The 27,581-nt window shown below is 50.1% G+C and overlaps 1 protein-coding gene across 1 annotated transcript in view; it reads left to right on the forward strand.

Moving 5' to 3' along the window:
* Window positions 1–27,581, forward strand: part of LOC140424665 (fucolectin-like) — a 358,672-nt gene that overhangs the window by 222,947 nt on the left and 108,144 nt on the right. The window lies entirely within an intron of this gene.

Raw genomic sequence — 27,581 nt, forward strand, 5'->3', positions numbered from 1 at the left:
GTCCTGGGGGTGTTTGATGGGGACAGTGCAGAGGAAGCTTTACTCTGTATCTAACCCCGTGCTGTACCTGTCCTGGGAGTGTTTGATGGGGACAGTGTAGAGGGAGTTTTACTCTGTACCTAACCCCGTGCTGTAGCTGTCCTGGGAGTGTTTGATGGGGACAGTGTAGAGGGAGCTGTACTCTGTATCTAACCCCGTGCTGTACCTGTCCTGGGAGTGTTTGATGGGGACAGTGAAGAGGGAGCTTTACTCTGTATCTAACCCCATGCTGTACCTGTACCGGGAGTGTTTGATGGGGACAGTGTAGAGGGAGCTTTACTCTGTATCGAACCCCGTGCTGTACCTGTCCTGGGAGTGTTTGATGGGGACAGTGAACAGGGAGCTTTACTCTGTATCTAACCCCATGCTGTACCTGTCCTGGGAGTGTTTCATGGGGACAGTGTAGAGGGAGTTTTACTCTGTATCTAACCCCGTGCTGTACCTGTCCTGGGAGTAACCCCGTGATGTACCTGTCCTGGGAGCGTTTGATGGGGACAGTGGAGAGGGAGCTTTACTCTGTATCTCACCCCTTGCTGTACTTATCCTGGGAATGCCTGATGGGGACAGTGTAGAGGGAGCTTTACTCGGTATCTAACCCCGTGCTGTACATGTCCTGGGAGTGTTTGATGGGGACAGTGTAGAGGGAGCTTCATTCTGTATCTATCCACGTGTTGTACCTGTCCTGCGAATGTTTGATGGGCACAGTGTACAGGGAGCTTTACTCTGTACCTAACCCCGTGCTGTAACTCTCCTGGGAATGTTTAATGGGGACAATGGAGAGGGAGCTTTATTCTGTATCTAACCCCGTGCTGTACCTGTCCTGGGGGTGTTTGATGGGGACAGTGGAATGGGAGCTTTACTCTGTATCTAACCCCGTGCTGTACCTGTCCTGGGAGTGTTAGATGGGGACAGTGTAGAGGGAGCTTTACTCTGTATCTAACCCCGTGCTGTACCTGTCCTGGGAGTGTATGATTGCGACAGTGTAGAGGGAGTTTTACTCTGTATCTAACCCCGTGCTGTACCTGTCCTGGGAATGTTTGATGGGGACAATGTAGAGGGAGTTTTACTCTGTATCTAACCCCGTGCTGTACCTATCCTGGGAGTGTTTGATGGGGGCAGTGGAGAGGGAGCTTTATTCTGTATCGAACCCCGTGCTGTACCTATCCTGGGAGTGTTTGTTTGGGGACAGTGTAGAGGGAGCTTTACTCTGTGTCTAACACCATGCTGTACCTGTCCAGGGAGTGTTTGATGGGGACAGTGTAGAGGGAGCTTTACTCTGTATCTAACCCCGTGCTGTACCTGTCTTGGGAGTGTTTGATGTGGACAGTGTAGAGGGAGATTTACTCTGAATCTAACCCCGTGCTGTACCTGTCCGAGAGTGTTTGATGGGGACAGTGTAGAGGGAGCTTTACTCTGTATCTAACCCCGTGCTGTACCTGTCCTGGGAGTGTTTCATGGGGGACAGTGAAGAGGGAGCTTTACTCTGTATCTAACCCCGTGCTGTACCTGTTCTGGGAGTGTTTGATGGGGACAGTGTAGAGGGAGCTTTACTCTGTATCTAACCCTGTGATGTACCTGTCCTGGGAGTGTTTGATGGGGACAGTGTAGAGGAAGCTTTACTCTGTATCTAACCCCGTGCTGTACCTGTCCTGGGGGTGTTTGATGGGGACAGTGTAGAGGGAGCTTTACTCTGTATCTAACCCCGTGCTGTACCTGTCCTGGGAGTGTTTGATGGGGACAGTGTAGAGGGAGCTTTACTCTGTATCTAACCCCGTGCAGTACCTGTCCTGGGAGTGTTTGATGGGGACAGTGTAGAGGGAGCTTCATTCTGTATCTATCCCCGTGTTGTACCTGTCCTGGGAATGTTTGATGGGCACAGTGTAGAGGGAGCTTTACTCTGTACCTAACCCCGTGCTGTACCTTTCCTGGGAGTGTTTGATGGGGACAGTGTAGATGGAGCTTTACTCTGTATCTAACCCCGTGCTGTACCTGTCCTGGGAGTGTTTGATGGGGACCGTGGAAAGGGAGCTTTACTCTGTGTCTAACCCCGTGCGGTACCTGTCCTGGGAGTGTTTGATGGGGACAGTGTAGAGGGAGCTTTACTCTGTATCTAACCCCGTGCTGTAACTCTCCTGGGAATGTTTAATGGGGACAATGGAGAGGGAGCTTTATTCTGTATCTAACCCCGTGCTGTACCTGTCCTGGGGGTGTTTGATGGGGACAGTGCAGAGGGAGCTTTACTCTGTATCTAACCCCGTGCTGTACCTGTCCTGGGAGTGTTTGATGGGGACAGGGTAGAGGGAGCTTTACTCTGTATCTAACCCCGTGCTGTACCTGTCCTGGGAGTGTTTGATGGGGACAGTGTAGGGGGAGCTTTACTCTGTATCTAACCCCGTGCTGTACCTGTCCTGGGAGTGTTTGATGGGGACAGTGCAGAGGGAGCTTTACTCTGTATCTAACCCCGTGTTGTACCTGTCCTGGGAGTGTTTGATGGGGTCAGTGTAGAGGGAGCTTTACTCTGTATCTAACCCCGTGCTGTAACTCTCCTGGGAGTGTTTGATGGCGACAGTGAAGAGGGAGCTTTACTCTGTATATAACCCCGTGCTGTACCTGTCCTGGGAGTGTTTGATGGGGACAGTGTAGAGGGAGCTTTACTCTGTATCTAACCCCGTGCTGTACCTGTCCTGGGTGTGTTTGATGGGGACAGTGTAGAGGGAGCTTTACTCTGTATCTAACCCCGAGCTGTACCTGTCCTGGGAGTGTTTGATGGGGACAGTGAAGAGGGAGCTTTACTCTGTATCGAACCACGTGCTGTACCTGTCCTGGGAGTGTTTCATGGGGACAGTGTAGAGGGAGTTTTACTCTGTATCTAACCCCGTGCTGTACCTGTCCTGGGAGTAACCCCGTGATGTACCTGTCCTGGGAGTGTTTGATGGGGACAGTGTAGAGGGAGCGTTACTATGTATCTCACCCCGTGCTGTACTTGTCCTGGGAATGTCTGATGGGGACAGTGTAGAGGGAGCTTTACTCGGTATCTAACCCCGTGCTGTAGATGTCCTGGGAGTGTTTGATGGGGACAGTGTAGAGGGAGCTTCATTCTGTATCTATCCACGTGTTGTACCTGTCCTGGGAATGTTTGATGGGCACAGTGTAGAGGGAGCTTTACTCTGTACCTAACCCCGTTCTGTACCTGTCCTGGGAGTGTTTGATGGGGACAGTGTAGAGGGAGCTTTACTCTGTATCTAACCCCGTGCTGTAACTCTCCTGGGAATGTTTAATGGGGACAATGGAGAGGGAGCTTTATTCTGTATCTAACCCCGTGCTGTACCTGTCCTGGGGGTGTTTGATGGGGACAGTGTAGATGGAGCTTTACTCTGTATCGAACCACGTGCTGTACCTGTCCTGGGAGTGTTTTGCTGGGGACCGTGGAAAGGGAGCTTTACTCTGTATCTAACCCCGTGCGGTACCTGTCCTGGGAGTGTTTGATGGGGACAGTGTAGAGGGAGCTTTACTCTATATCTAACCCCGTGCTGTAACTTTCCTGGGAATGTTTAATGGGGACAATGGAGAGGGAGCTTTATTCTGTATCTAACCCCGTGCTGTACCTGTCCTGGGGGTGTTTGATGGGGACAGTGCAGAGGAAGCTTTACTCTGTATCTAACCCCGTGCTGTACCTGTCCTGGGAGTGTTTGATGGGGACAGTGTAGAGGGAGTTTTACTCTGTACCTAACCCCGTGCTGTAGCTGTCCTGGGAGTGTTTGATGGGGACAGTGTAGAGGGAGCTGTACTCTGTATCTAACCCCGTGCTGTACCTGTCCTGGGAGTGTTTGATGGGGACAGTGAAGAGGGAGCTTTACTCTGTATCTAACCCCATGCTGTACCTGTACCGGGAGTGTTTGATGGGGACAGTGTAGAGGGAGCTTTACTCTGTATCGAACCCCGTGCTGTACCTGTCCTGGGAGTGTTTGATGGGGACAGTGAAGAGGGAGCTTTACTCTGTATCTAACCCCATGCTGTACCTGTCCTGGGAGTGTTTCATGGGGACAGTGTAGAGGGAGTTTTACTCTGTATCTAACCCCGTGCTGTACCTGTCCTGGGAGTAACCCCGTGATGTACCTGTCCTGGGAGCGTTTGATGGGGACAGTGGAGAGGGAGCTTTACTCTGTATCTCACCCCTTGCTGTACTTATCCTGGGAATGCCTGATGGGGACAGTGTAGAGGGAGCTTTACTCGGTATCTAACCCCGTGCTGTACATGTCCTGGGAGTGTTTGATGGGGACAGTGTAGAGGGAGCTTCATTCTGTATCTATCCACGTGTTGTACCTGTCCTGCGAATGTTTGATGGGCACAGTGTACAGGGAGCTTTACTCTGTACCTAACCCCGTGCTGTAACTCTCCTGGGAATGTTTAATGGGGACAATGGAGAGGGAGCTTTATTCTGTATCTAACCCCGTGCTGTACCTGTCCTGGGGGTGTTTGATGGGGACAGTGGAATGGGAGCTTTACTCTGTATCTAACCCCGTGCTGTACCTGTCCTGGGAGTGTTAGATGGGGACAGTGTAGAGGGAGCTTTACTCTGTATCTAACCCCGTGCTGTACCTGTCCTGGGAGTGTATGATTGCGATAGTGTAGAGGGAGCTTTACTCTGTATCTAACCCCGTGCTGTACCTGTCTTGGGAGTGTTTGATGTGGACAGTGTAGAGGGAGTTTTACTCTGTATCTAACCCCGTGCTGTACCTATCCTGGGAGTGTTTGATGGGGGCAGTGGAGAGGGAGCTTTATTCTGTATCGAACCCCGTGCTGTACCTATCCTGGGAGTGTTTGTTTGGGGACAGTGTAGAGGGAGCTTTACTCTGTGTCTAACACCATGCTGTACCTGTCCAGGGAGTGTTTGATGGGGACAGTGTAGAGGGAGCTTTACTCTGTATCTAACCCCGTGCTGTACCTGTCTTGGGAGTGTTTGATGTGGACAGTGTAGAGGGAGATTTACTCTGAATCTAACCCCGTGCTGTACCTGTCCGAGAGTGTTTGATGGGGACAGTGTAGAGGGAGCTTTACTCTGTATCTAACCCCGTGCTGTACCTGTCCTGGGAGTGTTTCATGGCGGACAGTGAAGAGGGAGCTTTACTCTGTATCTAACCCCGTGCTGTACCTGTTCTGGGAGTGTTTGATGGGGACAGTGTAGAGGGAGCTTTACTCTGTATCTAACCTCGTGCTGTACCTGTCCTGGGGGTGTTTGATGGGGACAGTGTAGAGGGAGCTTTACTCTGTATCTAACCCCGTGCTGTACCTGTCCTGGGAGTGTTTGATGGGGACAGTGTAGAGGGAGCTTTACTCTGTATCTAACCCCGTGCAGTACCTGTCCTGGGAGTGTTTGATGGGGACAGTGTAGAGGGAGCTTCATTCTGTATCTATCCCCGTGTTGTACCTGTCCTGGGAATGTTTGATGGGCACAGTGTAGAGGGAGCTTTACTCTGTACCTAACCCCGTGCTGTACCTTTCCTGGGAGTGTTTGATGGGGACAGTGTAGATGGAGCTTTACTCTGTATCTAACCCCGTGCTGTACCTGTCCTGGGAGTGTTTGATGGGGACCGTGGAAAGGGAGCTTTACTCTGTGTCTAACCCCGTGCGGTACCTGTCCTGGGAGTGTTTGATGGGGACAGTGTAGAGGGAGCTTTACTCTGTATCTAACCCCGTGCTGTAACTCTCCTGGGAATGTTTAATGGGGACAATGGAGAGGGAGCTTTATTCTGTATCTAACCCCGTGCTGTACCTGTCCTGGGGGTGTTTGATGGGGACAGTGCAGAGGGAGCTTTACTCTGTATCTAACCCCGTGCTGTACCTGTCCTGGGAGTGTTTGATGGGGACAGGGTAGAGGGAGCTTTACTCTGTATCTAACCCCGTGCTGTACCTGTCCTGGGAGTGTTTGATTGGGACAGTGTAGAGGGAGTTTTACTCTGTATCTAACCCCGTGCTGTACCTGTCCTGGGAATGTTTGATGGGGACAATGTAGAGGGAGTTTTACTCTGTATCTCACCCCGTGCTAGACCTATCCTGGGAGTGTTTGATGGGGGCAGTGGAGAGGGAGCTTTATTCTGTATCGAACCCCGTGCTGTACCTATCCTGGGTGTGTCTGATGGGGAGAGTGTAGAGGGAGCTTTACTCTGTGTCTAACACCATGCTGTACCTGTCCTGGGAGTGTTTGTCGGGGACAGTGTAGAGGGAGCTTTACTCTGTCTCTAACCCCGTGCTGTACTTGTCCTGCGAGTGTTTGATGGGGACAGTGGAGAGGGAGCTTCACTCTGTATCTAACACAGTGCTGTACCTGTCCGAGAGTGTTTGATGGGGACAGTGTAGAGGGAGCTTTACTCTGTATCTAACCCCGTGCTGTACCTGTCCTGGGAGTGTTTCATGGGGACAGTGAAGAGGGAGCTTTACTCTGTATCTAACCCCTTGCTGTACCTGTTCTGGGAGTGTTTGATGGGGACAGTGTAGAGGGAGCTTTACTCTGTATCTAACCCCGTGCTGTACCTGTTCTGGGAGTGTTTGATGGGGACAGTGTAGAGGGAGCTTTACTCTGTATCTAACCCTGTGATGTACCTGTCCTGGGAGTGTTTGATGGGGACAGTGTAGAGGAAGCTTTACTCTGTATCTAACCCCGTGCTGTACCTGTCCTGGGGGTGATTGATGGGGACAGTGTAGAGGGAGCTTTACTCTGTATCTAAACCCATGCTTTACCTGTCCTGGGAGTGTTTGATGGGGAAAGTGTAGAAGGAGCTTTACTCTGTATCTAACCCCGTGCAGTATCTGTCCGGGGAATGTTTGATGGGGACAGTGTAGAAGGAGCTTTACTCTGTATCTAACCCCGTGCAGTACCTGTCCTGGGAGTGTTTGATGGGACAGTGCAGAGTGAGCTTTACTCTGTATCTAACCCCGTGCTGTACCTGTCCTGGGAGTGTTTGATGGGGACAGTGAAGAGGGAGCTTTACTCTGTATCTAACCCCGTGATGGACCTGTCCTGGGATTGTTTGATGGGGACAGTGTAGAGGGAGCGTTACTATGTATCTCACCCTGTGCTGTACTTGTCCTGGGAATGTTTGATGGGGACAGTGTAGAGGGAGCTTTACTCGGTATCTAACCCCGTGCTGTACATGTCCTGTGAGTGTTTGATGGGGACAGTGTAGAGGGAGCTTCATTCTGTATCTATCCCCGTGTTGTACCTGTCCTGGGAATGTTTGATGGGCACAGTGTAGAGGGAGCTTTACTCTGTACCTAACCCCGTGCTGTATCTTTCCTGGGAGTGTCTGATGGGGACAGTGTAGATGGAGCTTTACTCTGTATCTAACCCCGTGCTGTACCTGTCCTGGGAGTGTTTGATGGGGACCGTGGAAAGGGAGCTTTACTCTGTGTCTAACCCCGTGCGGTACCTGTCCTGGGAGTGTTTGATGGGGACAGTGTAGAGGTAGCTTTACTCTGTATCTAACCCTGTGCTGTAACTCTCCTGGTAATGTTTAATGGGGACAATGGAGAGGGAGCTTTATTCTCTATCTAACCCCGTGCTGTACCTGTCCTGGGGGTGTTTGATGGGGACAGTGCAGAGGGAGCTTTACTCTGTATCTAACCCCGTGCAGTACCTGTCCAGGGAGTGTTTGATGGGGACTGTCGAATGGGAGCTTTACTATGTATCTAACCCCGTGCTGTACCTGTCCTGGGAGTGTTTGATGGGGACAGGGTAGAGGGAGCTTTACTGTGTATCTAACCCTGTGCTGTACCTGTCCTGGGAGTGTTTGATTGGGACAGTGTAGAGGGAGTTTTACTCTGTATCTAACCCCGTGCTGTACCTGTCCTGGGAATGTTTGATGGGGACAATGTAGAGGGAGCTTTACTCTGTATCTAACCCCGTGCTGTACCTGTCCTGGGAGTGTTTGATTGGGACAGTGTAGAGGGAGCTTTACTCTGTATCTCACCCCGTGCTAGACCTATCCTGGGAGTGTTTGATGGGGGCAGTGGAGAGGGAGCTTTATTCTGTATCGAACCCCGTGCTGTACCTATCCTGGGTGTGTCTGATGGTGAGAGTGTAGAGGGAGCTTTACTCTGTGTCTAACACCATGCTGTACCTGTCCTGGGAGTGTTTGACGGGGAGAGTGTAGAGGGAGCTTTACTCTGTGTCTAACACCATGCTGTACCTGTCCTGGGAGTGTTTGACGGGGACAGTGTAGAGGGAGCTTTACTCTGTCTCTAACCCCGTGCTGTACTTGTCCTGCGAGTGTTTGATGGGGACAGTGGAGAGGGAGCTTTACTCTGTATCTAACCCCGTGCTGTACCTGTCCTGGGAGTGTTTGATGGGGAAAGTGCAGAGGGAGCTTTACTCTGTATCTAACACCGTGCAGTCTCTGTCCTGGGGGTGTTTGATGGGGACAGTGTAGAGGGAGTTTTACTCTGTATCTAACCCCGTGCTGTACCTGTCCTGGGAATGTTTGAGAGGGACAATGTAGAGGGAGTTTTACTCTGTATCTAACCCCGTGCTGTACCTATCCTGGGAGTGTTTGATGGGGGCAGTGGAGAGGGAGCTTTATTCTGTATCGAACCCCGTGCTGTACCTATCCTGGGAGTGTTTGATGGGGACAGTGTAGAGGGAGCTTTACTCTGTGTCTAACACCATGCTGTACCTGTCCAGGGAGTGTTTGATGGGGACAGTGTAGAGGGAGCTTTACTCTGTATCTCACCTCGTGCTGTACCTGTCTTGGAGTGTTTGATGTGGACAGTGTAGAGGGAGATTTACTCTGAATCTAACCCCGTGCTGTACCTGTCCGAGAGTGTTTGATGGGGACAGTATAGAGGGAGCTTTACTCTGTATCTAACCCCGTGCTGTACCTGTCCTGGGAGTGTTTCATGGGGACAGTGTAGAGGGAGCTTTACTCTGTATCTAACCCCGTGCTGTACCTGTTCTGGGAGTGTTTGATGGGGACAGTGAAGAGGGAGCTTTACTCTGTATCTAACCCCGTGCTGTACCTGTCCAGGGAATGTTTGATGGGGACAGTGTAGAAGGAGCTTTACTCTGTATCTAACCCCGTGCAGTACCTGTCCTGGGAGTGTTTGATGGGGACAGTGTAGAGGGAGCTTTCCTCTGTATCTAACCCCGTGCTGTACCTGTCCTGGGAATGTTTGAGGGGGACAGTGTAGAGGGAGCTTTACTTTGTATCTAACCCCATGCTGTACCTGTCCTGGGAGTGTTTGATGGGGACAGTGTAGCGGGAGCTTTACTCTGTATCTAACCCCATGCTGTACCTGTCCAGGGAGTGTTTGATGGGGACAGTAGAGAGGGAGCTTTACTCTGTATCTAACCCCGTGCTGTACCTGTCCTGGGAGTGTTTGACGGGGACAGTGTAGAGGGAGCTTTACTCTGTCTCTAACCCCGTGCTGTACCTGTCCTGCGAGTGTTTCATGGGGACAGTGGAGAGGGAGCTTTACTCTGTATCTTACACAGTGCTGTACCTGTCCTGGGAGTGTTTGATGGGGACAGTGTAGACCGAGCTTTACTCGGTATCTAACCCCGTGCTGTACCTGTCCTGGGAGTGTTTGATGGGGACAGTGCAGAGGGAGCTTTACTCTGTATCTAACACCGTGCAGTCTTTGTCCTGGGGGTGTTTGATGGGGACAGTGTAGAGGGAGTTTTACTCTGTATCTAACCCCGTGCTGTACCTGTCCTGGGAATGTTTGATGGGGACAATGTAGAGGGAGTTTTACTCTGTATCTAACCCCGTGCTGTACCTATCCTGGGATTGTTTGATGGGGACAGTGTAGAGGGAGCTTTACTCTGTGTCTAACCCCGTGCTGTACCTGTCTTGGTAGTGTTTGATGTGGACAGTGTAGAGAGAGATTTACTCTGAATCTAACCCCGTGCTGTACCTGTCCGAGAGTGTTTGATGGGGACAGTGTAGAGGGAGCTTTACTCTGTATCTAACCCTGTGATGTACCTGTCCTGGGAGTGTTTGATGGAGAAAGTGTAGAGGAGGCTTTACTCTGTATCTAACCCCGTGCTGTACCTGTCCTGGGGGTGTTTGATGGGGACAGTGTAGAGGGAGCTTTACTCTGTATCTAACCCCGTGCTGTACCTGTCCTGGGAGTGTTTGATGGGGACAGTGTAGAAGGAGCTTTACTCTGTATCTAACCCCGTACAGTACCTGTCCTGGGAGTGTTTGATGGGGACGGGGTAGAGGGAGATTTACTCTGTATCTAACCCCGTGCTGTACCTATCCTGGGAGTGTTTGATGGGGACAGTGTAGACGGAGCTTTACTCTGTATCTAACCCCGTGCTTTACCTGTCCTGGGAGTGTTTGATGGGGACAGTGTAGAAGGAGCTTTACTCTGTATCCAACCCCGTGCAGTACCTGTCCTGGGAATGGTTGATGGGGACAGTGTAGAGGGAGCTTTACTCTGTATCTAACCCCGTGCAGTACCTGTCCTGGGAGTGTTTGATGGGGACAGTGTAAAGGGAGCTTTACTCTGTATCTAACCCCGTGCTGTACCTGTCCTAGGAGTTTTTGATGGGGACAGTGAAGAGGGAGCTTTACTCTGTATCTAACCCCATGATGTACCTGTCCTGGGATTGTTTGATGGGGACAGTGTAGAGGGAGCTTTACTCTGTATCTAACCCCGTGCTGTACCTGTCCTGGGAGTGTTTGATGGGGACAGTGTAGAGGGAGCGTTACTATGTATCTCACCCCGTGCTGTACTTGTCCTGGGAATGTTTGATGGGGACAGTGTAGAGGGAGCTTTACTCGGTATCTAACCCCGTGCTGTACATGTCCTGGGAGTGTTTGATGGGGACAGTGTAAAGGGAGCTTCATTCTGTATCTATCCCCGTGTTGTACCTGTCCTGGGAATGTTTGATGGGCACAGTGTAGAGGGAGCTTTACTCTGTACCTAACCCCGTGCTGTACCTGTCCTGGGAGTGTTTGATGGGGACAGTGTAGATGGAGCTTTACTCTGTATCTAACCCCGTGCTGTACCTGTCCTGGGAGTGTTTGATTGGGACCATGGAAAGGGAGCTTTACTCTGTGTCTAACCCCGTGCGGTACCTGTCCTGGGAGTGTTTTAATGGGGACAGTGTAGAGGGAGCTTTACTCTGTATCTAACCCCGTGCTGTAACTCTCCTGGGAATGTTTAATGGGGACAATGGAGAGGGAGCTTTATTCTGTATCTAACCCCGTGCTGTACCTGTCCTGGGGGTGTTTGATGGGGACAGTGCAGAGGGAGCTTTACTCTGTATCTAACCCCGTGCTGTACCTGTCCGAGAGTGTTTGATGGGGACAGTGTCGAGGGAGCTTTACTCTGTATCTAACCCCGTGCTGTACCTGTCCTGGGAGTGTTTCATGGGGATAGTGTAGAGGGAGTTTTACTCTGTATCTAACCCCGTGCTGTACCTGTTCTGGGAGTGTTTGATGGGGACAGTGAAGAGGGAGCTTTACTCTGTATCTAACCCCGTGATGTACCTGTCCTGGGAGTGTTTGATGGGGACAGTGTAGAGGGTTCTTTACTCTGTATCTAACCCTGTGATGTACCTGTCCTGGGAGTGTTTGATGGGGACAGTGTAGAGGAAGCTTTACTCTGTATCTAACCCCTTGCTGTACCTGTCCTGGGGGTGTTTGATGGGGACAGTGTAGAGGGAGCTTTACTCTGTATCTAACCCCGTGCTGTACCTGTCCTGGGAGTGTTTGATGGGGACAGTGTAGAAGGAGCTTTACTCTGTATCTAACCCCGTGCAGTACCTGTCCTGGGAGTGTTTGATGGGGACAGTGTAGAGGGAGCTTTACTCTGTATCTATCCCCGTGCTGTACCTGTCCTGGGAGTGTTTGATGGGCACAGTGTAGAGGGAGCTTTACTTTGTATCTAACCCCGTGCTTTACCTGTCCTGGGAGTGTTTGATGGGGACAGTGTAGAAGGAGCTTTACTCTGTATCTAACCCCGTGCAGTACCTGTCCTGGGAATGTTTGATGGGGACAGTGTAGAAGGAGCTTTACTCTGTATCTAACCCCGTGCAGTACCTGTCCTGGGAGTGTTTGATGGGGACAGTGTAGAGGGAGCTTGACTCTGTATCTAACCACGTGCTGTACCTGTCCTGGGAATGTTTGAGGGGGACAGTGTAGAGGGTGCTTTACTCTGTATCTAACCCCATGCTGTACCTGTCCAGGGAGTGTTTGATGGGGACAGTGTAGAGGGAGCTTTACTCTGTATCTAACCCCGTGCTGTACCTGTTGTCATGATATTCAAACACACACATCATGATAGACACACCAACAGACAAATCAGAACACACAACACCACAACCAATGACAGAAAGATATAAAAGCACAGACACGACCCCCGGTGGTCAGTAATAGCTGCAGAGGAGAACCAGGACACATCTATTGCCAAACACACTCAGGGAGACAGCACGTGCAGAGTATCCAGAACGAACTGTATTATAAGAGTTATAATAAAATAGAGTTGTACCACATACAACTGTGTTGGCTCATCTGTGCACCAGAGCACCCAACACCACACCTGTCCTGGGAGTGTTTGATGGGGACAGTGTAGAGGGAGCTTTACTCTCTATCTAACCCCGTGCTGTACCTGTCCTGGGAGTGTTTGATGAGGACAGTGCAGAGGGAGCTTTACTCTGTATCTAACCCCGTGCTGTCCCTGTCCTGGGAGTGTTTGATGGGGACAGTGTAGAGGGAGCTTTACTCTGTATCTAACACCGTGCTGTACCTGTCCTGGGAGTGTTTGATGGGGACAGTGTAGAGAGAGCTTTACTCTGTATCTAACCCCGTGCTGTACCTGTCCTGGGAGTGTTTGATGGGGACAGTGTAGAGAGAGCTTTACTCTGTATCTAACACCGTGCAGTCTCTGTCCTGGGGGTGTTTGATGGGGACAGTGTAGAGGGAGTTTTACTCTGTATCTAACACCGTGCTGTACCTGTCCTGGGAGTGTTTGATGGGGACAGTGTAGAGAGAGCTTTACTCTGTATCTAACACCGTGCAGTCTCTGTCCTGGGAGTGTTTAATGGGGACAGTGTAGAGGGAGCTTTACTCTGTATCTAACCCCGTGCTGTACCTGTCCTGGGAGTGTTTGATGGGGACAGTGCGGAGGGAGCTTTACTCTGTATCTAACGCCGTGCAGTCTCTGTCCTGGTGGTGTTTGATGGGGAAAGTGTAGAGGGAGCTTTACTCTGTATCTAACCCCGTGCTGCACCTGTCCTGGGATTGTTTGATGGGGACAGTGTAGAGGGAGCTTTACTCTGTATCTAACCCCGTGCAGTACCTGGCCTGGGAGTGTTTGATGGGGACGGTGTAGAGGAAGATTTACTCTGTATCTAACCCCGTGCTGTACCTGTCCTGGGAGTGTTTAATGGGGACAGTGTAGATGGAGCTTTACTCTGTATCTAACCCCGTGCTTTACCTGTCCTGGGAGTGTTTGATGGGGACAGTGTAGAAGGAGCTTTACTCTGTATCTAACCCCGTGCAGTACCTGTCCTGGGAATGGTTGATGGGGACAGTGTAGAAGGAGCTTTACTCTGTATCTAACCCCGTGCAGTACCTGTCCTGGGAGTGTTTGATGGGGACAGTGTAAAGGGAGCTTTACTCTGTATCTAACCCCGTGCTGTACCTGTCCTGGGAGTGTTTGATGGGGACAGTGAAGAGGGAGCTTTACTCTGTATCTAACCCCGTGATGTACCTGTCCTGGGATTGTTTGATGGGGACAGTGGAGAGGGAGCGTTACTATGTATCTCAAACGTGCTGTACTTGTCCTGGGAATGTTTGATGGGGACAGTGTAGAGGGAGCTTTACTCGGTATCTAACCCCGTGCTGTTCATGTCCTGGGAGTGTTTGATGGGGACAGTGTAGAGGGAGATTCATTCTGTATCTATCCCCGTGTTGTACCTGTCCTGGGAATGTTTGATGGGCACAGTGTAGAGGGAGCTTTACTCTGTACCTAACCCCGTGCTGTACCTGTCCTGGGAGTGTTTGATGGGGACAGTGTAGATGGAGCTTTACTCTGTATCTAATCCCGTGCTGTACCTGTCCTGGGAGTGTTTGATGGGGACAGTGCGGAGGGAGCTTTACTCTGTATCTAACGCCATGCAGTCTCTGTCCTGGTGGTGTTTGATGGGGACAGTGTAGAGGGAGCTTTACTCTGTATCTAACCCCGTGCTGTACCTGTCTTGGGAGTGTTTGATGGGGACAGTGCGGAGGGAGCTTTACTCTGTATCTAACGCCGTGCAGTCTCTGTCCAGGTGGTGTTTGATGGGGACAGTGTAGAGGGAGTTTTACTCTGTATCTAACCCCGTGCTGCACCTGTCCTGGGATTGTTTGATGGGGACAGTGTAGAGGGAGCTTTACTCTGTATGTAACCCCGTGCTGTACCTGTCCTGGGAGTGTTTGATCGGGACGGTATAGAGGGAGATTTACTCTGTATCTAACCCCGTGCTGTACCTGTCCTGGGAATGTTTGATGGGGACAGTGTAGATGGAGCTTTACTCTGTATCTAACCCCGTGCTTTACCTGTCCTGGGAGTGTTTGATGGGGACAGTGTAGAAGGAGCTTTACTCTGTATCTAACCCCGTGCAGTACCTGTCCTGGGAGTGTTTGATGGGGACAGTGTAAAGGGAGCTTTACTCTGTATCTAACCCCGTGCTGTACCTGTCCTGGGAATGTTTGATGGGGACAGTGAAGAGGGAGCTTTACTCTGTATCTAACCCCGTGATGTACCTGTCCTGGGATTGTTTGATGGGGACAGTGTAGAGGGAGCGTTACTATGTATCTCACCCCGTGCTGTACTTGTCCTGGGAATGTTTGATGGGGACAGTGTAGAGGGAGCTTTACTCTGTATCTAACACAGTGCTGTACCTGTCCTGGGCGTGTTTGATGGTGACAGTGTAGAGGGAGCTTTACTCTGTATCTAACCCCGTGCTGTAATTCTCCTGGGAATGTTTAATGGGGACAATGGAGAGGGAGCTTTATTCTGTATCTAACCCCGTGCTGTACCTGTCCTGGGGGTGTTTGATGGGGACAGTGCAGAGGGAGCTTTACTCTGTATCTAACCCCGTGCAGTACCTGTCCAGGGAGTGTTTGATGGGGACAGTGGAATGGGAGCTTTACTCTGTATCTAACCCCGTGCTGTACCTGTCCTGGGAGTGTTTGATTGGGACAGTGTAGAGGGAGTTTTACTCTGTATCTAACCCCGTGCTGTACCTGTCCTGGGAATGTTTGATGGGGACAATGTATAGGGAGTTTTACTCTGTATCTAACCCCGTGCTGTACCTATCCTGGGAGTGTTTGATGGGGAGAGTGTAGAGGGAGCTTTACTCTGTGTCTAACACCATGCTGTACCTGTCCAGGGAGTGTTTGATGGGGACAGTGTAGAGGGAGCTTTACTCTGGCTCTAACCCCGTGCTGTACTTGTCCTGCGAGTGTTTGATGGGGACAGTGTAGAGGGAGCTTTACTCTGTATCTAACCCGTGCTGTACCTGTCCTGGGAGTGTTTGATGAGGACAGTGCAGAGGGAGCTTTACTCTGTATCTAACACCGTGCAGTCTCTGTCCTGGGAGTGTTTGATGGGGACAGTGTAGAAGGAGCTTTACTCTGTATCTAACCCCGTGCAGTACCTGTCCTGGGAATGGTTGATGGGGACAGTGTAGAGGGAGCTATACTCTGTATCTAACCCCGTGCAGTACCTGTCCTGGGAGTGTTTGATGGGGACAGTGGAAAGGGAGCTTTACTCTGTATCTAACCCCGTGCTGTACCTGTCCTGGGAGTGTTTGATGGGGACAGTGAAGAGGGAGCTTTACTCTGTATCTAACCCCGTGATGTACCTGTCCTGGGATTGTTTGATGGGGACAGTGAAGAGGAAGCTTCACTCTGTATCTAACCCTGTGATGTACCTGTCCTGGGAGTGTTTGATGGGGACAGTGTAGAGGGAGCGTTACTCTGTATCTAACCCCGTGCTGTACCTGTCCTGGGAGTGTTTGATGGGGACAGTGTAGAGGGAGCGTTACTCTGTATCTCACCCCGTGCTGTACTTGTCCTGGGAATGTTTGATGGGGACAGTGTAGAGGGAGCTTTACTCCGTATCTAACCCCGTGCTGTACATGTCCTGGGAGTATTTGATGGGGACAGTGTAGAGGGAGCTTCATTATGTATCTATCCCCGTGTTGTACCTGTCCTGGGAATGTTTGATGGGCACAGTGTAGAGGGAGCTTTACTCTGTACCTTACCCCGTGCTGTACCTGTCCTGGGAGTGTTTGATGGGGACAGTGTAGATGGAGCTTTACTCTGTATCTAACCCCGTGCTGTACCTGTCCTGGGAATGTTTGATGGGGACCGTGGAAAGGGAGCTTTAGTCTGTGTCTAACCCCGTGCGGTACCTGTCCTGGGAGTGTTTGATGGGGACAGTGTAGAGGGAGCTTTACTCTGTATCTAACCCCGTGCTGTAACTCTCCTGGGAATGTTTAATGGGGACAATGGAGAGGGAGCTTTATTCTGTATCTAACCCCGTGCTGTACCTGTCCTGGGGGTGTTTGATGGGGACTGTGCAGAGGGAACTTTACTCTGTATCTAACCCCGTGCAGTACCTGTCCAGGGAGTGTTTGATGGGGACAGTGGAATGGGAGATTTATTCTGTATCTAACCCCGTGCTGTACCTGTCATGGGAGTGTTTGATGGGGACAGTGTAGAGGGAGTTTTACTCTGTATCTAACCCCGTGCTGTACCTGTCCTGGGAATGTTTGATGGGGACAATGTATAGGGAGTTTAACTCTGTATCTAACCCCGTACTGTACCTATCCTGGGAGTGTTTGATGGGGGCAGTGGAGGGGGAGCTTTATTCTGTATCGAACCCCGTGCTGTACCTATCCTGGGAGTGTTTGATGGGGGCAGTGGAGGGGGAGCTTTACTCTGTGTCTAACACCATGCTGTACCTGTCCAGGGAGTGTTTGATGGGGACAGTGTAGAGGGAGCTTTACTCTGTATCTAACCCCGTGCTGTACCTGTCCTGGGAGTGTTTGATGTGGACAGTGTAGAGGGAGATTTACTCTGAATCTAACCCCGTGCTGTACCTGTCCGAGAGTGTTTGATGGGGACAGTGTAGAGGGAGCTTTACTCTGTATCTAACCCCGTGCTGTACCTATCCTGGGAGTGTTTCATGGGGATAGTGTAGAGGGAGTTTTACTCTGTATCTAACCCCATGCTGTACCTGTCCTGGGAGTGTTTGATGGGGACAGTGAAGAGGGAGCTTTACTCTGTATCTCACCCCGTGCTATACCTGTTCTGGGAGTGTTTGATGGGGACAGTGAAGAGGGAGCTTTACTCTGTATCTAACCCCGTGATGTACCTGTCCTGGGAGTGTTTGATGGGGACAGGGTAGAGGGTTCTTTACTCTGTATCTAACCCTGTGATGTACCTGTCCTGGGAGTGTTTGATGGGGACAGTGTAGAGGAAGCTTTACTCTGTATCCAACCCATGCTGTACCTGTCCTGGGGGTGTTTGATGCGGACAGTGTAGAGGGAGCTTTACTCTGTATCTAACCCCGTGCTGTACCTGTCCTGGGAGTGTTTGATGGGGACAGTGTAGAAGGAGCTTTACTCTGTATCTAACCCCGTGCAGTAACTGTCCTGGGAGTGTTTGATGGGGACAGTGTAGAGGGAGCTTTACTCTGTATCTAACCCCGTGCTGTACCTGTCCTGGGAGTGTTTGATGGGCACAGTGTAGAGGGAGCTTTACTCTGTATCTAACCCCGTGCTTTACCTGTCCTGGGAGTGTTTGATGGGGACAGTGTAGAGGGAGCTTTACTCTGTATCTAACCCCATGCTGTACCTGTCCTGGGAGTGTTTGATGGGGACAGTGTAGAGGGTGCTTTACTCTGTATCTAACCCCATGCTGTACCTGTCACCTGGGAGTGTTTGATGGGGACAGTAGAGAGGGAGCTTTACTCTGTATCTAACCCCGTGCTGTACCTGTCCTGGGAGTGTTTGACGGGGACAGTGTAGAGGGAGCTTTACTCTGTCTCTAACCCCGTGCTGTACTTGTCCTGCGAGTGTTTGATGGGGACAGTGGAGAGGGAGCTTTACTCTGTATCTAACACAGTGCTGTACCTGTCCTGGGAGTGTTTGATGGAGACAGTGGAGAGGGAGCTTTACTCTGTATATAACACAGTGCTGTACCTGTCCTGGGAGTGTTTGATGGGGACAATGTAGAGGGAGTTTTACTCTGTATCTAACACCGTGCTGTACATGTCCTGGGAGTGTTTGATGGGGACAGTGTAGAGGGAGCTTTACTCTGTATCTAACCCCGTGCTGTACCTGTCCTGGGAGTGTTTGATGGGGACAGTGCGGAGGGAGCTTTACTCTGTATCTAACGCCGTGCAGTCTCTGTCCTGGGGGTGTTTGATGGGGACAGGGTAGAGGGAGCTTTACTCTGTATCTAACCCCGTGCTGTACCTGTCCTGGGGGTGTTTGATGGGGACAGTGTATCATAGAATTTACAGTGCAGAAGGAGGCCATTCGGCCCATCGAGTCTGCACCGGCTCTTGGAAAGAGCACCCCACCAAGGTCAACACCTCCACCGTATCCCCATAACCCAGTAACCCCACCCAACACAAAGGGCAATTTTGGACACTAAGGGCAATTTTTCATGGCCAATCCACCTAAACTGCACATCTTTGGACTGTGGGAGGAAACCGGAGCACCCGGAGGAAACCCACGCACACACGGGGAGGATGTGCAGACTCCGCACAGACAGTGACCCAAGCCGGAATCGAACCTGGGACCTTGGAGCTGTGAAGCAATTGTGCTAACCACTATGCTACCGTGCTGCCCCTGTAGAGGGAGCTTTACTCTGTATCTTACCCCGTGCTGTAACTGTCCTGGGAGTGTTTGATGGGGACAGTGTAGAGGGAACTTTTCTCTGTATCTAACCCCGTGCTGTACCTGTCCTGGGAGTGTTTGATGGGGACAGTGTAGAGGGAGCTTTACTCTGTATCTAACCCCGTGCTGTACCTGTCCTGGTGGTGTTTGATGGGGACAGTGTAGAGGGAGCTTTACTCTGTATCTAACCCCGTGCTGTACCTGTCCTGGGAGTGTTTGATGGGGACAGTGTAGAGGGAGCTTTACTCTGTATCTCACCCCGTGCTGTACCTGTCCTGGGAGTGTTTGATGGGGACAGTGTAGAGGGAGCTTTACTCTGTATCTCACCCCGTGTTGTACTTGTCCTGGGAGTGTTTTATGGGGACAGTGTAGAGGGAGCTTTACTCTGTATCTAACCCCGTGCTGTACCTGTCCTGGGAGTGTTTGATGGGGACAGTGTAGAGGGAGCTTTACTCTGTATCTACCACCGTGCTGTACCTGTCCTGGGAGTGTTTGATGGGGACAGTGTAGAGTGAGCTTTACTCTGTATCTAATCCCGTGCTGTACCTATCCTGGGAGTGGTTGATGGGGACAGTGTAAAGGCAGCTTTACTCTGTATCTAACCCCGTGCTGTATCTGTCCTGGGAGTGTTTGATGGGGACAGTGTAGAGGGAGTATTACTCTGTGGCGCTTTTGCTAACGCTGTTGGGGAGGGTTTAAACTAATGTGGCAGGGGGATGGGAAACAAATGAGGAGGTTAGTGGACAGTAAGGAGGTAGTAACTAAAGCCTGTAAGGAACTAGATCATGAAGTCAGCGTGACTAAGTGGAAGAGTAGGCAGGGAGCAGGTGATGAACGCAAAGGGACAGGTGGTCTGAGGTGCATTTGTTTTAATGCAAGAAGTGTAGCAGGTAAGGCAGATGAACTTAGGGCTTGGATTAGTACCTGGGAGTATGATGTTATTGGTATTACTGAGACTTAGTTGAGGGACGGGCATGATTGGCAACTAAATATCCCAGGATATCGATGCTTCAGGCGGGATAGAGAGGGAGGTAAAAGGGGTGGAGGAGTTGCATTACTGGTCAGAGAGGATATCACAGCTGTGCTGAAGGAGGGCACTGTGGAGGACTCGAGCAGTGAGGCGATATGGGCAGAGCTCAGAAATAGGAAGGGTGCAGTAACAATGTTGGGGCTGTACTACAGACCTCCCAACAGCGAGCGTGAGATAGAGGTACAAATATGTAGACAGATTATGGAAAGATGTAGGAGCAACAGGGTGGTGGTGATAGATTTTAATTTTCCCAACATCTGTAAGTTTTAGAATACTCATGGACAAAGACGAGAGTGGTCCTAAAGGAAGAGTGCTAAATTGGGGAAAGGCCAACTATACCAAAATTCGGCAGGAGCTGGGGAATGTGGGTTGGGAGCAGCTGTTTGAAGGTAAATCCACATTTGACATGTGGGAGGCTTTTAAAGAGAGGTTGATTAGAGTGCAGGACAGACATGTCCCTGTGAAAATGAGGGATTGAAATGGCAAGATTAGGGAACCATGGATGACAGGTGAAATTGTGAGACTAGCTAAGAGGAAAAAGGAAGCATACGTAAAGTCTAGGCGACTGAAGACAGATGAAACTTTGGAAGAATATCGGGAATGTAGGACCAATCTGAAACGAGGAATCAAGAAGGCTAAAAGGGCTCATGAAATATCTTTAGCAAACAGGGTTAAGGAAAATCCCAAAGCCTTTTATTCATATATAAGGAGCAAGAGGGTAACTAGAGAAAGTGTTGGCCCACTCAAGGACAAAGGAGGTTAGTTATGCGTGGAGTCAGAGAAAATGGGTGAGGTTCTTAACGAGTACTTTGCATCGATAGTCACTGAGGAGAGGGACATAGCGGATGTTGAGGTTAGGGAAAGATGTTTGATTACTCTCGATCAAGTCGGCATAAGGAGGGAGGGTGTGTTGGTATTATAAAAGGCATTAAGGTGGACACGTCCCCAGGTCCGGATGGGATCTATCCCAGGTTGCTGAGGGAAGTGAGAGAGGAAATAGCTGGGGTCTTAACAGATATCTTTGCAGCATCCTTGAACACGGGTGAGGTACCGGAGGACTGGAGAATTGCTAATGTTGTCCCCTTGTTTAAGAAGGGTAGCAGGGATAATCCAGGTAATTATAGACCGATGAGCCTGACGTCAGTGGTAGGGAAGCTGCTGGAGAAGATACTGAGGGATAGGATCTATTCCCATTTGGAAGAAAATGGGCTTATCGGTGATAGGCAACATGGTTTTGTGCAGGGAAGGTCATGTCTTACCAACTTAATAGAATTCTTTGCGGAAGTGACGAAGTTGATTGATGAGGGAAGGGCGGTAGATGTCATATACGTGGACTTCAGTCAGGCATTTGATAAGGTTCCCCATGGTAGGCTGATGGAGAAAGTGAAGTCTCATGGGGTCCAGGGTGTACTAGCTAGATGGATAAAGAACTGGCTGGGCAACAGGAGACAGAGAGTAGTAGTGGAAAGGAGTTTCTCAAAATGGAGAACTGTGACCAGTGGTGTTCCACAGGGATCCGTGCTCGGACCACTGTTGTTTGTGATATACATAAATGATCTGGAGGAAGGTATAGGTGGTCTGATTAGCAAGTTTGCAGATGACACTAAGATTGGTGGAGTAGCAGATAGTGAAGGGGACTGTCAGAGAATACAGCAGAATATAGATAGATTGGAGAGTTGGGCGGAGAAATGGCAGATGGAGTTCAATCTGGGCAAATGCGAGGTGATGCATTTTGGAAGATTCAATTCAAGAGCGAACTATACGGTCAATGGAAGAGTCCTGGGGAAAATTGATGTGAAATGAAATGAAATGAAAATCGCTTATTGTCACAAGTAGGCTTCAATGAAGTTACTGTGAAAAGCCCCTAGTCGTCACATTCCGGCGCCTGTTCGGTGTACAGAGAGATCTGGGTGTTCAGGTCCATTGTACCCTGAAGGTGGCTGCGCAGGTCGATAGAGTGGTCAAGAAGGCACACGGCATGCTTGCCTTCATCGGACGGGGTATTGAGTACAAGAGTCGGCAGGTCATGTTACAGTTGTATAGGACTTTGGTTAGGCCACATTTGGAATACTGCGTGCAGTTCTGGTCGCCACATTACCAAAAGGATGTGGATGCTTTGGAGATTGGAGAAGGTGCAGAGAAGGTTCACCAGGATGTTGCCTGGTATGGAGGGTGCTAGCTATAGAACATAGAACATTGCAGCGCAGTACAGGCCCTTCGGCCCTCGATGTTGCGCCGACCTGTGAAACCACTCTGAAGCCCATCTACATTATTCCCTTATCGTCCACATGTCTATCCAATGACCATTTGAATGTCCTTAGTGTTGGCGAGTCCACTACTGTTGCAGGCAGGGCATTCCACGCCCTTACTACTCTCAGAGTAAAGAACCTACCTCTGACATCAGTCTTATATCTATCTCCCCTCAATTTAAAGGTATGTCCCCTCGTGCTAGACATCAATATCCGAGGAAAAAGGCTCTCACTGTCCACCCTATCTAATCCTCTGATCATCTTGTATGCCTCAATTAAGTCACCTCTTAACCTTCTTCTCTCTAACGAAAACAGCCTCAAGTCCCTCAGCCTTCCCTCATAAGATCTTCCCTCCATACCAGGCAACATTCTGGTAAATCTCCTCTGCACCCTTTCCAATGCTTCCACATCCTTCCTATAATGCGGCAACCAGAATTGCACGCAATACTCCAAATGCGGCCGCACCAGAGTTTTGTACAGCTGCAACATGACCTCATGGCTCCGAAACTCAATCCCTCTACCAATAAAAGCTAACACACCGTACGCCTTCTTAACAACCCTCTCAACCTGGGTGGCAACTTTCAGGGATCTATGTACATGGACACCGAGATCTCTCTGCTCATCCACACTGCCAAGAATCTTACCATTAGCCCAGTACTCTGTCTTCCTGTGATTCCTTCCAAAATGAATCACCTCACACTTTTCTGCATTAAACTCCATTTGCCACCTCTCAGCCCAGCGCTGCAGCTTATCTATGTCCCTCTGTAACTTGTAACATCCTTCCGCACTGTCCACACTCCACCAACTTTAGTGTCATCTGCAAATTTACTCACCCATCCTTCTACGCCCTCCTCCAGGTCGTTTATAAAAATGACAAACAGCAGTGGCCCCAAAACAGATCCTTGTGATACACCACTAGTAACTGGACTCCAGTCTGAACATTTCCCATCAACCACCACCCTTTGTCTTCTTCCAGCTAACCAATTTCTGATCCAAACTGCTAAATCTCCCTGAATCCCATGCTTCCGTATTTTCTGCAGTAGCCTACCGTGGGGAACCTTATCAAACGCTTTACTGAAATCCATATACACCACATCAACTGCTTTACCCTCATCCACCCGTTTGGTCACCTTCTCAAAGAACTCAATAAGGTTTGTGAGGCACGGCCTACCCTTCACAAGACCGTGTTGACTATGTCTAATCAAATTATTCCTTTCCAGATGATTATACATCCTATCTCTTATAAACCTTTCCAAGATTTTTCCCACAACAGAAGTAAGGCTCACTGGTCCAAAGTTACCAGGGTTGTCTCTCCTCCCCTTCTTGAACAAGGGGACAACATTTGCTATCCTCCAATCTACTGGCACTATTCCTGTTGACAAAGATGACTTAAAGATCAAAGCCAAAGGCTCAGCAATCTCCTCCCTAGTTTCCGAGAGAATCCGAGGATAAATCCCATCCGGCCCAGGGGACTTATCTATTTTCACACTTTCCAGAATTGCTAACACCTCCTCCTTATGAACCGCAAGCCCTTCTAGTCTAGTAGCCTGAATCTCAGTATTCTCCGCGACAACATTATCTTTTTCCTGTGTGAATACTGACGAAAAATATTCATTTAGCACCTCTCCTATCTCCTCGGACTCCAAGCATAACTTCCCACTACTGTCCTAGACTGGCCCTACTCTTACCCTAGTCATTCTTTTATTCCTGACATATCTATAGAAAGCTTTAGGGTTATCCTTGATCCTACCTGCCAAAGACTTCTCATGTCCCCTCCTGGCTCTTCTTAGCTCTCTCTTTAGGTCCTTCCTAGCTAACTTGTAACTCTCGAGCGCCTTAGCTGAACCTTCAAGTCTCATCTTTACATAAGCCTCCTTCTTCCTCTTGGCAAGTGTGTCGACTGCCAGAGTAAATCACGGTTCCCTTGCTCGACCACTTCCTCCCTGCCTGACAGGTACATACTTATCAAGGACACGCAGTAGTTGTTCCTTGAATAAGCTCCACATTTCCAGTGTGCCCATCCCCTGCAGATTTCCTCTCCATCCGATGCATCCTAAGTCTTGCCTCATCGCATCATAATTGCCTTTCCCCCAGATATAACTCTTGCCCTGCGGTATATACCTATCCCTTTCCATCACTAAAGTAAACGTAATCGAATTGTGGTCACTGTCACCAAAGTGCTCACCTACCTCCAAATCTAACACCTGTCCTGGTTCATTACCCAGTACCAAATCCAATATGGCCTCGCCTCTCGTTGGCCTATCTACATACTGTGTCAGGAAACCCTCCTGCACACATTGGACAAAAACAGACCCATCTAAAGTACTCGAACTATAGCGTTTCCAGTCAATATTTGGAAAGTTAAAGTCCCCCATAACAACTACCCTGTTGCTTTCGCTCCTAGCCAGAATCATCTTTGCAATCCTTTCCTCTACATCCCTGGAACTTTTCGGAGGCCTATAGAAAACTCCCAACTGGGTGACCTCTCCTTTCCTGTTTCTAACCTTAGCCCATACTACCTCAGTAGACGAGTCCTCATCAAATGTCCTTTCTGCCACCGTAATACTGTCCTTGACTAACAATGATATGGAGATGCCGGCGTTGGACTGGGGTGAGGTATCCTCTTCATTCACCTGAGGAAGGAGCAGCGCTCCGAAAGCTAGTGACATCGAAACAAACCTGTTGGACTTTAACCTGTTGTTGTAAGACTTCGTACTTGACTAACAATGCCACCCCTCCCCCTCTTTTACCACCTTCCCTGAGCTTACTGAAATATCTAAATCCCGGCACCTGCAACAACCATTCCTGTCCCTGCTCTATCCATGTCTCTGAAATGGCCACAACATCGAAGTCCCAGGTACCAACCCATGCCGCAAGTTCACCCACCTTATTCTGGATGCTCCTGGCATTGAAGAAGACACACTTTAAACCACCTTCCTGCCTGCCGGTACACTCCTACAACTTTGAAACATTACTCATGACCTCACTACTCTGAACCTCCTGTATACTGGAGCTACAATTCAGGTTCCCAAGCCCCTGCTGAACTAGTTTAAACCCTCCCGAAGAGCATTAGCAAATTTCCCCCCCAGGATATTGGTACATCTCTGGTCCAGGTGTAGACCATCCCGTTTGTAGAGGTCCCACCGACCCCAGAATGAGCCCCAATTATCCAGAAATCTGAAACCCTCCCTCCTGCACCATCCCTGTAGCCACGTGTTCAACTCCTCTCTCTCCCTATTCCTCGTCTCGCTATCACGTGGCACGGGTAACAACCCAGAGATAATAACTCTGTTTGTCCTAGGTTTCCACCCTAGCTCCCTGAATTCCTGCCTTACATCCCTATCCCTTTTCCTAGCTATGTCGCTGATACCTATGTGGACCACGACTTGAGGCTGCTCCCCCTCCCCCTTAAGGATCCCGAAAACACGATCCGAGACATCACGCACCCTGGCACCTGGGAGGCAACACACCAACCGCGAGTCTCTCTCGTTCCCACAGAATCTCCTATTTATCCCCCTAACTATGGAGTCTCCAATGACTAATGTTCTACCCCTCTCCCCCCTTCCCTTCTGAGCAACAGGGGCAGACTGTGTGCCAGAGACCTGTACCCCATGGCTTACCCCTGGTAATGAAGAGAGGTTGAGTAGATTAGGATTATTTTCATTAGAAAGACGGAGGTTGAGGGGGGACCTCATTGAGGTCTACAAAATCATGAGAGGTATAGACAGGATGGACAACAAGAAGCTTTTTCCCAGGGTGGGGGACTCAATTACTAGGGGTCACGAGTTCAAGGTGAGAGGGGAAAAGTTTCAGGGAGATATGCGTGGAAAGTTCTTTACGCAGAGTGTGGTGGGTGTCTGGAATGCATTGCGGCGGAGGTGGTAGAGGCGGGTACGATCGTGTCATTTAAGATGTATCTGGACAGATACATGAATGGGCAGGGAGCAGAGGGATACAGATCCTTAGACAGTGTAGAAGGAATGTTTGATGGTGACAGTGTAGAGAGAGCTTTACTCTGTAGTTAACCCCATGCTGTCCCTGTCCTGGGGGTGTTTGATGGCGACAGTGTAGAGGGAGCTTTACTCTGTACCTAACCCCGTGCTGTACCTGTCGCGGGAGTGTTTGATGGTGACAGTGTAGAGAGAGCTTTACTCTGTATCTAACCCCGTGCTGTCCCTGTCCTGGGAGTGTTTGATGGCGACAGTGTAGAGGGAGCTTTACTCTGTAGTTAACCCCATGCTGTCCCTGTCCTGGGAGTGTTTGATGGCGACAGTGTAGAGGGAGCTTTACTCTGTAGTTAACCCCATGCTGTCCCTGTCCTGGGAGTGTTTGATGGCGACAGTGTAGAGGGAGCTTTACTCTGTATCTAACCCCGTGCTGTACCTGTCCTGGGAGTGTTTGATGGGGTAAGTGTAGAGGGAGCTTTACTCTGTATCTAACCCCATGCTGTACCTGTCCTGGGAGTGTTTGATGGGGACAGTGCAGAGGGAGCTTTACTCTGTATCTAACCCCGTGCTGTACCTGTCCTGGGAGTGTTTGATGGGGACAGTGCAGAGGGAGCTTTACTCTGTATCTAACCCCGTGCTGTACCTGTCCTGGGAGTGTTTGATGGGGACAGTGCAGAGGGAGCTTTACTCTGTATCTAACCCCGTGCTGTACCTGTCCTGGGAGTGTTTGATGGGGACAGTGCAGAGGGAGCTTTACTCTGTATCTAACCCCGTGCTGTACCTGTCCTGGGAGTGTTTGATGGGGACAGTGTAGAGGGAGCTTTACTCTGTGTCTAACCCCGTGCTGTACCTGTCCTGGGAGTATTTGATGGGGACAGTGCAGAGGGAGCTTTACTCTGTATCTAACCCCGTGCTGTACCTGTCCTGGGAGTGTTTGATGGGGACAGTGCAGAGGGAGCTTTACTCTGTATCTAACCCCGTGCTGTACCTGTCCTGGGAGTGTTTGATGGGGACAGTGTAGAGGGAGCTTTACTCTGTGTCTAACCCCGTGCTGTACCTGTCCTGGGAGTATTTGATGGGGACAGTGCAGAGGGAGCTTTACTCTGTATCTAACCTCATGCTGTACCTGTCCAGGGAGTGTTTGATGGGGACAGTGTGGAGGGAGCTTTACTCTGTACCTAACCCCGTGCTGTACCTGTCCTGGGAGTGTTTGATGGGGACAGTGTAGAGGGAGCTTTACTTTGTGTCTAACCCCGTGCTGTACCTGTCCTGGGAGTATTTGATGGGGACAGTGCAGAGGGAGCTTTACTCTGTATCTAACCTCATGCTGTACCTGTCCAGGGAGTGTTTGATGGGGACAGTGTGGAGGGAGCTTTACTCTGTATCTAACCCCGTGCTGTACCTGTCCTGGG

Source organism: Scyliorhinus torazame, chromosome 6 (genome assembly GCF_047496885.1).
Source record: "Scyliorhinus torazame isolate Kashiwa2021f chromosome 6, sScyTor2.1, whole genome shotgun sequence".
NCBI lineage: Eukaryota > Metazoa > Chordata > Chondrichthyes > Carcharhiniformes > Scyliorhinidae > Scyliorhinus > Scyliorhinus torazame.